At 44.1% G+C, this 1055-nt stretch overlaps 1 long non-coding RNA gene across 3 annotated transcripts in view; it reads right to left on the bottom strand.

Annotated features, from left to right (window-relative positions):
* Window positions 1-1055, bottom strand: part of LOC118735807 — an 11355-nt gene that overhangs the window by 6996 nt on the left and 3304 nt on the right. The gene's annotated exons all lie outside the window — the stretch shown is intronic.

Genomic DNA, 1055 nt, shown 5'->3' on the forward strand with positions numbered 1-1055 from the left:
TATTTTTATGTTTTATGGTGTAGTATGAGCTATATTTTTATAAAAAAAAAACTATCGAAAATATATAGCTCTAAGTGAAGGGCAAATGATCTAGTGCAGTCTTCTAACAAAACTTCTAGGTGGGGATCAGTGCAAGTACCTAACGAGCGCTGAAAGAAACCCAAAGGTCTGAAAAGATAAACTGAGAATGTTATTATCAAGCTAGCGGAGGAAAAAATATCAGGCTAAACGAAAAAGAAATGAAAAGTAAGGCAATCAGAATGACAAGAGCGAAAGCACCTCTACTACAGCTGCGACAAAAGGGATCTGGTGTGAAATTTAATTCCACCGCGTGAACCCCGATAGAACAGAGGCCTGTGGGTACACCCACCAGAACCGACAGACCCAGCTTTGAGAGCCTAACTGTATCGACCAAAATGGCCTCGCAGTAGCCCGTACCCTGTTTTTCCGTCATCGTTCGCTGGGCTCTCCTACGTCTCGTCTTTCCCAGAAAAGTCCACATGGTAGTCAGAGTAACTTCCAATCTCTCTTTTCATCAGCCACACAGTTTTCTGTGATGGCCTGTCACATATGCACGTCTGACAAGTAATATTCCAACTCGACCGATAGTGAATTAAGGCGTACGTGAGCCCAGTGCTCTGAGTAGATGTTCACCTCCCTCACAGGAAAACTAAAGCCTCCAGACTCCGAGACCGCCTGGCAACCAGCAAACCTAAGTCTAACAGCCGCCCTTGCTGCAGCTGTTTTACCTGCTAAATATATCAACTTAAGCTTAACGTTGAGGGTCCGATAGGACAGTGGTCTCTCAGTATACCCCCAAGGATAGAGATACCCCGCCTACTGATTTCCCCAGTGCGTTCCGCCAGAATGGGATTAACTATGGTTTCATAGTGTCAGGAAGTAATCTTGGTAGAAAGGCACATTTTACATCCTAATGAATAAAAAGGGTTTCGTTTTACTAGGACACATTTCGCAGACCATCTAGTCACCAGGTTAAAGTACTCTTGAGTTAAGTCGTATAGCGTATCTAAAAATTTGCCCGCCACCACCTACAC

Source organism: Rhagoletis pomonella, unplaced genomic scaffold (assembly GCF_013731165.1).
Source record: "Rhagoletis pomonella isolate Grant_MI unplaced genomic scaffold, Rhpom_1.0 Rhpom_scaffold_00003, whole genome shotgun sequence".
Taxonomy (NCBI): domain Eukaryota; kingdom Metazoa; phylum Arthropoda; class Insecta; order Diptera; family Tephritidae; genus Rhagoletis; species Rhagoletis pomonella.